This window comes from Mustela nigripes, chromosome 7 (assembly GCF_022355385.1).
Source record: "Mustela nigripes isolate SB6536 chromosome 7, MUSNIG.SB6536, whole genome shotgun sequence".
NCBI lineage: Eukaryota > Metazoa > Chordata > Mammalia > Carnivora > Mustelidae > Mustela > Mustela nigripes.
Window position 1 is genome coordinate 131,089,941 of NC_081563.1, and position 11,818 is coordinate 131,101,758.

Below are 11,818 nucleotides of genomic sequence, written 5' to 3' on the forward strand. Positions count from 1 at the left end.
AAGGCAAAACGCAGAAAAGGGATGGCCTTGGCCATTTGCTCCATTTCTTTCCTGGTATCCGGAGGATCCTGCTGGATTACATTTCAGTATGATGATTCCCCGGAAACTGAGCTACAAGCCCCCGGATCCTAGCACTGGAAGGTTTCATAGCCAATGAATGAAACCCCAGTCTACCTCTATGCCCGGAGACTGGGCAGCCAAGCACACTGCTGAGCAAGGATTTACTTGCTGGCTCCAGGCTTCTCTCTGCCTGTGGCCCCACCTGCTCTCTGTGCCTTTCCAAAGGCACGCAGGTGCCTCACCGGTTTCAGCCCACAGCTCTGTATCAAGGTGAAGTGTAGGTTGCACTTGGGGCAGCCAAGGCTCACGGTGCCTTGGGGGACAGCTTCTCTCATTTTACAGTGAAATAAAAATGGGCCAGTCTTTCAGGATTCAGAGATAGAAGCTTCCAGGACTTTCTGATCTGATCAGTTTTGATTTCTAGTAGCAGAAATAGAAAACAGTCATCAGATCATGGGACCTGACAAAAGGTCAGCTCTCTGGCTTTACATCTTCAGACAGAAGGGTGTAATGGGAGAAAAAGTAGATATTCCTAAGAATATCTATTTATCTGCAAGAGGACTCAGATCTTTTTTTTTTTTTTTTTTTTAATGTGAGCCTACGTGCACACTTAGAAACGTCCCTGTGGAGGGAAGCTTTTCCTCTTTGCATCTTTTAATGGGAATGGAGGACTTTGGTGGCCCTGGCGCATGGCTGTGGGGTGAGGCCCCACTGAGCTCAGATACGGGCACCGAGACTGTGTCAACAGGACTAAAAATAGTTGAAAGTTGAGAGATTCGGTTAGTCAACACTTAGGGTTGGGGGGCGGAAATGCACTCAATGACTCAGCTTGACTCGGTTTCTCCATCTAATTAATTTGTTGTTATTTTGAAGTCTGCAGTGAGGCAGACAGCTTCTCTGTGGTGCCAGGCACGGTTCTAAATGTTCTACAAACACTAACCTGCTCAGGTCTCTTGACTTTTCTTGTCCCCATTTTAATGAGGAGGGAACCGAGCTGTGGAGAGGGGCGCAAACCTCTGGTCTACAGGCCACCTCTGACCCACAGGTAGATTTTGTCTGACCTACAAAGAATTTGGAAGATCGCTAAAATTCACATAAAATGGGAACCTCAGGCTTTTCTTGAAAAAATGGGAAGATCTGGTGACTTTGCTCCTGCATTTCTGCCTGGAGACTACTGGCTGGAGCACAGAGAGGTAAGAGGCAGAGAAATGCCTAGACCAGCTGGAATGACACATGCAGACATGGTCCCAGGATGCGGACTGGCTTTCCCGGCCCCCAGAGCTCCCACTCGGCCTGCTGCATGCATTTCTGATGTGTGCCTGGGCCCCGAGGTCACTGGAGTTGGTGACCCTGGTGTTTCAAGCTATTAGAGTTCACTGAAGGGGGCGGATCATTGATGGTGGTGGTGAGGAGGGGTTGGGAGTTGAGGAAGAAATAGAACATTTATTGAATGAATGAATGAATGAATGAATGAGTTCCTGGGCTTGAGCTGAATTTTCTGGGTGGCAAGAAGGGTGTCTGGGGGCTTAGTCTCTTAAGGGTCCGACTCTCGATTTCAGCTCAGGTCCTGATCTCGGGGTCATGGGATGGAGTCCCACATCAGTCCCACATCCCTGCTCAGGGTAGGGTCTGCTTGTCTCTCTCCCTCTGCTCCTCCCCCCACCCTCAAATAAGTAAATAAAATCTTTAAAAAAAAGATTTTATCTTTTAAAAATATTTTTTAAAGAAGATAGAATCTTAAATCTTTTTAAAGATTAAATCTTTTTCAAAAAAGATTAAAAAAATCTTCTTTTTTATCTTTTAAAAATCTTTAAAAAAAATTGTATTTATGTAAGAGAGAGAGAGAGAATGAGAGTGCATGGCAGGGGAAGGGGCAGAGGGAGAGGTAGAAGCAGATTAGCCCCCTGAGCAGGGAGCCCGACCCTGAGATCATGACCTGACCTGAGCCGAAGGCAGATGCTTGACCAACTGAGCCACCCAGGCCCCCCAAATAAAAATCTTAAAAAAAAAAAAAAAAGAGAGAGAGAGAGAGAAAGAAAAGAAAAGAGAATGTTTTCTGCAGGGGACAATAGAAGGAATGTCTTAATGTGGTGGTCTGCAGTGGACAGCTCTGGAGCTGGGCTGCTTGGATTCAAACCTCATCTTATTAGCTGTTGCACAGTGATCTCTGGGCTTCAGCGTCCCATCTGTAAAATGGGGCTAAGCAAGTAGCTTAGCCCCACTGGGGAGCCAGCTGCACAGATGAAATGTGCTGTAAAATATTCAGTGCCATGCCTGGCACATAATAAGCGCTCAACAAACATTACTTATGAAAAGTTCTTTAAAAATGTTCCTTTTAGGGGTGCCTGGGTGTCTCAGTGGGTTAAAGCCTCTGCCTTCGGCTCAGGTCATATCCCAGGGTCCTGGGATCGAGCCCCGCATCTGCTTGGCAGGGAGCCTGCCTCCCCCCATCTCTGTGCCTCCCTCTCTGCCGACTTGTGATCTCTGTCTGTCAAATAAGTAAATAAAAAATCTTTAAAAATGTTCCTTTTAGGCCATCCAAACAAAAGTTTGAAGTTTAGTTAAGAGCAACACCCAACTGTTGATTTCGTAATAGTGACAAACATATCCTTGGTGAAGGGAAACTTCTCTGTAAATCACAGATGATTCCACAACAAAAAATATATTTTAAAAATCGCCTTTGGCTGCAAATGATGTACGTCCCTTTTCTTCAGTGGCAATGCTGGACAGTTACTGAAATTAAATCACTAAGCACACTCTCTGGTTTTCATGTACGGAGGTCATAAAAACCATGTTTGTGAAGTAAATGATTTCCCCAACTGTTTTTTTAAGATATGTGGAAGTTTTGGGAAACAGCACTTTCCAAATCATCGAAGCCCAGGGTCACTATTAAATGGGCACTGGGGGGCCATGGTGGCCATCAGATCACGTTGGGAAGACAGCACCAAAGTCCCTCTTAGCAATGATCATTCTGGTCACAACAGAGATGCAGGATGAAGACCAGAAGGCAGACCGACCGGTTTGAAGCTCAGTTCTATGGCTGCCGCTTGTGTGAGCCCTGAGCAAGTCACTTACGCTCACTGAGCCTAAGTTTCCTCGCCTGTATGATGGGTATCCTAATAATACCTACTTCATAGATTTAAGACTTAGCAAAGGGCTTCAGCTCTGGAAACCATTCAATAAATAAATTGCTGAGCATTTCCACACCCCTTTTTTTCTGGTTGATCCCCAAGCTCAAATCAGAAAGTATCATTTTATTTTATTTTTTTAAGATTTTATTTGTTTATTTGACAGAGAGAGATCACAAGTAGGCAGAGAGGCAGACAGAGAGGAGGAAGCAGGCTCCCTGCCAGGCAGAGAGCCCAATGCGGGACTCGATCCCAAGACCCTGAGATCATGACCTAAGCCGAAGGCAGTGGCTCAACCCACTGAGCCACTGAGGCACCCCTGAAAGTATCATTTTATTTTATTTTATTTTATTTTTATTTATTTATTTTTATTTATTTATTATTTATTTGACAGAGAGAGAAATCACAAGTAGGCGGAGAGTCAGGCAGAGAGAGAGAGAGAGAAGCAGGCTCCCCGCTGAGCAAAGAGCCCGATGTGGGGCTCGATCCCAGGACACTGAGATCATGACCTGAGCCGAAGGCAGCGGCTTAATCCACTGAGCCACCCAGGCGCCCCTGAAAGTATCATTTTAATAGACACTTGTGAAATTGAGGTTTCCAGGCTTCCATGGCCCTGGCAGGAGTCCTGGCAACATATTTGAATGGTCATAGGTGTTTGTAAAATTTGCAAACATAAGATTGTTTATGAAGTCTTTGTTTTAGGGGTGCCTAGGTGGCTTAGTTGGTTAAGGATCAGGCTCTTGGTTTCAGTTCAGGTCATGATCTCAGGGTCATAAGACCAAACCCCACGTCGGGCTCCGTGCTCAGTGGGGAGTTTGCTTGAGATTTTTTTTTCTCTCTCTCACCTTCTGCCTCTCTTTCCCCCCTCTCTCTCTCTCAGATAAATAAATAAATCTTTTTTTTTTTTTTAAAGATTTTATTTATTTATTTGACAGACAGAGATCACAAGTAGGCAGAGAAACAGTCAGAGAGAGGAGGAAGCAGGCTCCCTGTTGAGCAGAAACTCTGATGCAGGGCTCTATCCCAGGATCCTGGGATCATGACCTGAGCTGAAGGCAGAGGCTTTAACATACTGAGACACCCAGGCACCCAAATAAACAAATCTTTTAAAAAAAATAGTCTTTGTTTTAAAGAGTCCCTTTCCCCAATTGTAAAAGTTCAGGTCTCACAAAATCTGGAACTGTCCCTGAGTGGAGGACAGGTGTGGCCTCAACAGGCTCCAAAGAATCAGCTCCTCTTTCTCCGTGCTGGGATTCAATGGTACCCAGTACTTCCAGGCCAAATGTGGGACCGCTGGATTTGGGGCTCAAACATCTGGCTTCCTTTGCCTCCCAGAGCTGTAGCTCCTTATTTGTCACATGGGAATTAGTTAAGATAATATACAACCGATCCTGGGAGATAATCCATACACATTTGTTTAAATTTCAATTAACAAATCGTAATTGGCCTTTGTCATAAGGGGATTCCACATGTGAAGTATGAACCCGGCGTCATTCTCATGCAGCCGTCTTCTTGTTCTTAATCATGGGGCCGAGATGCCCAATAGGTCATATCTTCAGGCTTGATTACCTTCGGATTCCAAGAGATAAGGCCCCTCATAGGACAGCTGCTAGCTCTTTTTTTTTTTTTTTTAAGATTTTATTTATTTATTTGACAGAGAGATCACAAGTAGGCAGAGAGGCAGGCAGAGAGAGAGGAAGAAGCAGGTTCCCCACTGAGCAGAGAGCCCGATGTGGGGCTCGATCCCAGGACTCTGGGATCATGACCTGAGCCAAAGGCAGAGGCTTTAACCCACTGAGCCACCCAGACACCCCACAGCTGCTATTTCTTAAGAGGATGATAAAGCATGAACACCTAATCCGAGACACTGAATAGGAGTTCCGCAGGGGCAGGACCCCTGATCAGGTGTTAGTGACTAACCAAAGGAGTGAAAAGGAAATGAAGTCAAACCAGAGACCACAAAGGTCCTGATTTTTTGGTCCCTGAAACCCTGTCTACATGGCTTCCCTCAACCAGTCTGGAGTGGTGGAGGAACACAAAGGCCACAGATCTTAGTGGCGGAGTTGACAGAAGAAAGAACCTTGTTCGAATCCCAGCTCTGTCCCTTGCCATCTACATGACTCTGGGAAACTGCTTAAAATCTTTGGCCTTAATTTCCTTCTCTGTAAAATGAGGACAACAGTACCTACCTTGTTTGAATTTATCCATACAGAGCTTTTAGTGTAGTGCTTGATACACAGCAAGTGCTCAATAAATGTTAGCGGTTAGTATCAGGCAGCAGTTACCAGAATTTGTTTTCCTGTTTCTCTTTTATTGTTTAAGTAGGTGCCACGCCGGGCGTGGAGCCCAACGTGGGGCTTGAACTCATGACCCTGAGATAAAGACCTGAATGCTTAACCGACTGAGCCACCCCGGGGCCGCCCTCCATTACCCTGTTTCTGGAATGTTTGGTAGAACTGGCTTGTAAACCACTTATGCTGGGTGTATATCTGTATGTGTACGTATCAGCTACTGCTTCAGTCTCCCCAACAGTGTCAGGTCTATTTAGGTCTTTATATCTTGGCTCAGTTTTGTTAAGTGACGTTTCCCGAAGAAGCTGTTAATATCACCCAGTGTTCATCCTTTTTATCATAAAACCTTTTCTGCTTAATTTTTAATAGCGATTTTCTTCCCTATCTGTAGTTAAGCTCTCTTTTTATGCCTAATATTATTATTTATATTTTTATTTGTTTTGATCAGTTTAGTAAGATATTTTCCTTAGATTATTAGTCTTTTCAGAGAACCAACTTAGTTCTTCCTCTCAAAATCTTTTGTTTTTTATTTTGTTTTCTTTAGAATTACCCTTATTGATGCCTTGATAGCTCAGTTGGTTAAGCATCCTCCTTTGGCTCAGGTCATGATCCCAGGGTCCTGGAATCGAGTCCCACATCGGGTTCTTTGCTCAGCAGGGAGCCTCCTTCTCTCTCTGCCTGCCGCTCCCCCTGCTTGTGCGTGCATGTGCTCTCTCTCTCCTTGACAAATAAAATCTTTTTAAAAATTACCTTTATTATTATCTTCCTTCCGTTTTCTTTGGATTATTCTATTTTTTATACTATTTTAATAGCTTGCATTTGTAAGGATTAGCATGTGGTGGAAACATTAATTCTTACCTCACAAGCTTTTCTGAAAAGTACAGGAGATTCTGCATGGGAAGGGCTTGTAAAGATGCTTGGTAAGTGCTTGATAGGTGCGAACTATCAGTAGTATCCGTAAGCCTCAGTTTTATCATTTCTAAAATGGGTCCTTGGGAGGATTAAATGAAATACTTTGTGTAGAATCCTTCGTTCATGTATGTTGCTTGTGATCAGTATTATTGTATTATTCCCTGGGTGTACACTGTATTTGTCACCAATTATAATGGTCACAGTTGTGCCCGGGGTAAGCAAGAGCTTTGGCTTCCTCTTCCGGGACGAGCTACCTAATTGGCAAGGCCCAGTGCAAAATCAAAGTGTGGGGCCTCTTGGTACAGTCTTATTAAGAATTCCAGGGCGCCTGGGTGGCTCAGTGGGTTAAGCCGCTGCCTTCGGCTCAGGTCATGATCTCAGGGTCCTGGGATCGAGTCCCGCATCGGGCTCTCTGCTCAGCAGGGAGCCTGCTTCCTCCTCTCTCTCTCTCTCTGCCTGCCTCTCTGCCCTACTTGTAATCTCTCTGTCAAATAAATAAAAAAAAAAAAAAAAAAAAAAAATCTTTAAAAAAAGAATTCCAACATGGCGACAACAGAGCATTAAACCAAGAATGGGGCCCTCCTGAGCACAGGGACAAGTTGCATACCCCTGAAGCTGGCCCTGTCCTCTCCCAAGGTCACCTGGTCAACTAGTGTTTGAGTCTTGGAGGATCATTGTTACAAAGGCCTCTTCCCCTGTCCCTCCACACATGTGCATTCTCCATTCTTCTAACTGGTTCCAGGACCTTGGAATTCTGTCTGACCCCTAAGGCCGCCCCTAATGCAATCAGAGGGACACTAGATCCAGAGTCAGCTCCAAATCAAAGGCCAGGACAAAACCTTGGATAAATTACAGCCGTTGTAGAGAAGCCACCTTCCACCTTGTTCTCATATTCCGTATGTTTATAGTCATAACTCAATGAAGCTGGCAACATTTGCCGTTGATAAACCTGGTTGGGTAAGCAAGGCTGATGGGGTAACAATAGTAACTAGAGCAATTTAAGAAGGCGACAGGCTTTGGTTTGGAGGCCAGATCATACTTTTAAATAGGCAAAGGTGTTTTCAAAAAGAATGCGTGATGATTTCTATTGATGCGACTCAGAATGGCATTTTTCTACAAGCAATTGTTTTCTTGACTTTGCAAGGATAAGTCACCTTGGGAGCCAGATACATGAACACATGAGCCTCCCTGAAATGCTAGTGCTTCTCTGCTGCCAACAGTGCTTCTGTCCAGTAGGAATGAGAACCAGAGCCTCCTGGCATGAAACGGTGCCCCAGCGGCCAGCATCCCTCAAGCACTAAACACGTTCCAGGACCCTTGCTAGGTGCTTTCCAAGGGCTGTCTTACTTAGCTCTTTGAGCCTCTCTGTAGCTAGTTAGTTGTCCAAGTTCACTTTAGGAAGCGGGTGAGCCAGGTCTCCAACCTACCTGTTTGCCCACAAAACCTGTGTTCCCAGCCACCCCCATGCGTCGCATACACGTAAGTGCAAAAAAAGATAAAGAGATAGGAATGATCACTGATAGGTCTGTCTGTACTTAATGCAAATTGTACTAAGGCCTTCACACGTATTGTTCCCTTTGTACCTCACCCTGGTTTTGTGAGGAAGACAGGATTATTATGGTGCCCATTAGACAGATCGGAATCTAAATCCTGGGACGTTGCTACAGGCCACACAGCTAGTGACGGAGTTACAGAAAGGCTCTCTATGCAGTTGTGGCGGTCAGCTTGGGCTGCTGTATAACAAGGTATAAGGTATCATACGCTGGGCGGCTTAAACAACAAACTTTGGTTTCTCCCATTTTTAAAGGCTGGGATGTCCAAAATCCAGGCACCACAAATCTGGTGTCTGGTGAGGGCCCCCTGTCTGGTTTGCAGACGGCCACCTTCTCGTTCAGATGGCAGAGAGCTGAGACAGTCAGAAGACAAGCTCTCTCGTGTCTCTTTATAATGGCACTATATGCATCCTGGGGTCTCTGTTCTCATGAGCTAATTACCTCCCAAAGGCCCCATCTCCCAAGGCCATCCCACTGGGGATTAGAGATTCAACACATAAATTTTGCGGGGGGGCACAAATATGTAATTCATAGCAGCTATTATAGCTTCTGAAATCAGAGAAGGGGAATTTCTTTTTCTGAAAAAAAAATTTTTTTTTATTTCTCTTTTCATCTCTCAGGGAGAGAGAGAGAGCACAAGGAGGGGGAGCAGCAGGCAGAGGGAGAAGCAGACTCCCCGCTGAGCAAGGAGCCCGATGTGGGACTCGATCCCAGGACCCTGAGATTACAACCTGAGCTGAAGGCAGACGCTCAACAGATTGAGCCACCTGGGCATCCAAGAGGAATTTATTTTCTTTGTTGCCATGGAGAACATGACTGTCAACTTTTAAATTTTTACTACTTATTTTTTGCTCAACATGGAACATGTTTGGCCTTCACTGTTCCAAACAGAGAGAGGCATAGGGGTGTGAGAACCACACCATAGGCATGTGAGCCCTCAAAATCTTGAAGTTACACACACACACACACACACACACACACACACACACACACTAGATGGCTTGACGCCAGTGATGAAGGAGTTAAAAATCCTTTCAATGGTCAGCCTCAGACATTTGCTGAACCAGGCCAGCAACTTTTTCTCCCCCCACCCCCAGGAAAGGTTATAAGTAAACACAGTATGTAATAGATCTGTACTCTCTCATTCCAAGCCACGGTCAGCACTGGAAGGTTACAGGAAACCCAGGGACAGACTATATGTGAGGACTGGGGGTGACAGAGGTTCCCTTTCTCTTACGATAGGCTTTTGCTTTTAATTTGGAGAACATTCAGATCAACTCAAAAGTGCGGAATGCAGACTAATAAATACGTATATTCTCACTGCCCCAAATCACCGAATATAATCTGTGTTCAACCTCTGAGATATTTTTTGAATAAAAAAGTAAAACATACCGATAAAGTTCCGCCCACTAAACCCATCCTCAAGCCCTCCTCCCCGTCAAAACCTACAGTATCATGAAATTTGTGTCTCCTCCCAGCCCTGTTCAGTAATTTTAATATTCTGTATGTATGTATATATCTGTCTATATCCATCCCTATCTCTAAGTGTCACATTAATTTATGTAAGTACTTTCTTGTTCCACTTCTCTTGTTCTCCAATGTAGCATATGTTGATACATACGATTCCTTTCAACCCCAGGCTCAGATTCTCTCTCAGGAACATATCACGTTCTATTTACCCTTTCTCTGACTGGTGATATTGTGGCTGTTTGCAGCATTTTGCTATTCCAGCGGGGCTGGGAGCCTCCTTTCGACCTTGAGGCATTTGCTAGCCTGGGGTTGTATGTTCTGGCTATCTACAGTGTTCCCAGCAGTTGATACACGACTTTCCCAAGTGTCACAGGGAAATGTACTCCTGCTCTGCACCCTTGCCTTCCACCTGGGACACAACTCCTACTTGTAACACATCCGAGCTCTTTACCCAGCTTAGGAGACCCATGGGAGCTGCCCGGTGCCCACACCCCTGCTTCTGCTTCCTGCCTTGGCCACGCTCGTCCTGGCGTGGCCAACTCCTTTGCAGCCCCTGGACCTTGTGCTGACGGCCCCTCTCCCGTGCTGCTCTTCTGGGGGGCTCCGCTGTTCTTCCCCAGACCTGAGCTGGCCCCAATACTATTGCCACGTGCCCCTGTGGCCACCCCCCACTTGAAGTATGGCTGTTGCATCTGACTGGATTTCTAACTTTAACTTCAAAACTGACCCTTCACTCGGTTACTACAACACTTTTTTTTTTTTAAATATTTTATTTATTTATTTGAGAGACAATGAGAGAGAGCATGAGAGGGGAGAAGGTCAGAGGGAGAAGCAGACTCCCTATGGAGCAGGGAGCCTGATGCGGGACTCAATCCCAGGACTCTGGGATCATGACCTGAGCTGAAGGCAGATGCTTAACCAACTGAGACACCCAGGCGCCCTACTACAACACTCTTATGGGGTAAGTATCCACTGAGTACACTTTTCCGTTTTATGAAATAAAATTCATGAAATCTAAATTCAGATCAAATCTCTTCCATGAAAATATCGTGTCCACATTGAGATGGGCTGTTGGCACAAATCACATCCTAGGTTGCAAAGACTTGGTGTGAAAAAAAAAAAAGGGTAAAAAAATCTCATTCGTTACTTTTTGGAAATCACCTCTCCCACTACTAGAAAATTTAACATTCCGAGAGGTTAACTGTAGCAGAACAGAGTATTAAATAAAAGCAAAATTCAAGAAAATAAGTAATAAATTGAAATAAACTTAAAAGTTTGAAAACCTGGAATCAAGAGAAACACTAGAACACGAATAAAAGAAAACACATCATTACCATAAAATAAGAAAGAGCTTGAAACGGCTTCCACCCATTTCTTTTCTCCTTCTTCAATCTGGCTACGAGAACGTGGAGGTCCAAAGGCCCTGTGGCTTGGGACCGGCTGCACCGCCCAGAGCCTCCCTGAGCCGCCTCCTTTGGGTCCTTCTGAACTTTGCGGTAACGTCCCCTTCTCCATGGGACTCTGCCTAACCGGACCCACTGGAACATCACCCCCTCACTGCACGGCCTCCATCGCGTTGACGGGCTTTGTTCTCATCACAACGCCCATCACGCCTGACACTGGGGGGCGAGGGGCGCGTTTCTTTCTTTGCGGTTTGGCGGGCGCTGGGGTATCAACACGCACCTTCTCGACAGCCTGGGCGCCCGGGTCCTGCAGGGTACTCGGTGCCAGAAGCGCGTCCGCCTCCTGCTCTAGGCCCGGACGTTTTCGTGGCGCGGACTCGCCCTAATCATTCCAACAGTTCCCAGAATCGGCCAAACCAACGGCAGATCGCCACGCACACCCCCGACCCGCCCTCCTCGGGCCGATGGGGCCTGAAATCGAACACCCAAAGCCCACATTTCCTATTTTGTGTTCCAGGCGCAATTTGATCTAATTATTTTTAATGTGTCACCCAGCCTGCCCGGAAGGTGGAAACCCGGGATGGGGTGGAGGGAGAGAAAAGATAGAGTTTGGATTGAGCGCAGGAAGCACGTTTGCCCGCAGCTTGATAAAAGATCAAGGCCGGAACCAAAAAAAAAAAAAAAAGAAAGAAAAAAAGAAAAAAAAAACCCAATCAATCATTCCTTTCTTGATGGCTATTTTAAATATTTAGCTGAAATTGTCCTCATCTGGGTGTCAGCTGTTTTCTCTGCAAACACCCGTAGCTCTTGGGCTCACACACCATGCGGGGAGAGCGCAGGGCCCCCCCCCAGCTGCAGGGGGACCTTTTGTGTTTTCAATTTAAAGCCTCTGGGTTGATAGTTCACATTAACATGGGAAGAAATATACAACTTGCAAGTTGAGAAAGCAGTTTTTACTCATAAAATCCTTTGATAGTTTCGCCATCTGGTCAGAGTGAAGC

At 45.6% G+C, this 11,818-nt stretch overlaps 1 long non-coding RNA gene across 2 annotated transcripts in view; it reads right to left on the minus strand.

Annotated features, from left to right (window-relative positions):
• Positions 1–11,270, minus strand: part of LOC132022799 (uncharacterized) — a 50,227-nt gene extending 38,957 nt beyond the window's left edge. For both annotated transcript variants that reach the window (XR_009405724.1, XR_009405723.1), the window contains exon 1: positions 11,098–11,270. This is a non-coding gene — a long non-coding RNA (uncharacterized LOC132022799). The remainder of the gene's footprint in view (positions 1–11,097) is intronic.
• Positions 11,271–11,818: the final 548 nt, after the last annotated feature.